Source organism: Penaeus monodon, chromosome 34, assembly GCF_015228065.2.
Source record: "Penaeus monodon isolate SGIC_2016 chromosome 34, NSTDA_Pmon_1, whole genome shotgun sequence".
NCBI classification, from domain to species: Eukaryota; Metazoa; Arthropoda; class Malacostraca; order Decapoda; family Penaeidae; genus Penaeus; species Penaeus monodon.
The window spans coordinates 13011047-13011269 of NC_051419.1; the positions used below are offsets into that span (position 1 = coordinate 13011047).

Genomic DNA, 223 nt, shown 5'->3' on the forward strand with positions numbered 1-223 from the left:
CCACCCGTGGCACCCTCTGGCCCTGCTCCGGGCGGCACGGGTGATGTATGGCTGCGCTGGGGGGTGGAGGTGGGGGGAGAGGGAGGGGGCGTGTCTCCCGCCGGGTGACGACGCCCGCGCCCGAGATGGGTCCGCCCGCCCACCACGCGCCCTGCCCATTAGTCCCTTTGTTTATTGGCCGCCCGCGCCGCTCGGGGAGCCGAGGGTGTGATTTACGGGTGGC

The 223-nt window shown here is 73.1% G+C and overlaps 1 protein-coding gene across 1 annotated transcript in view; it reads left to right on the forward strand.

Moving 5' to 3' along the window:
• Positions 1-223, forward strand: part of LOC119594608 (puromycin-sensitive aminopeptidase-like) — a gene marked incomplete in the record, with an annotated part of 34909 nt that overhangs the window by 31921 nt on the left and 2765 nt on the right.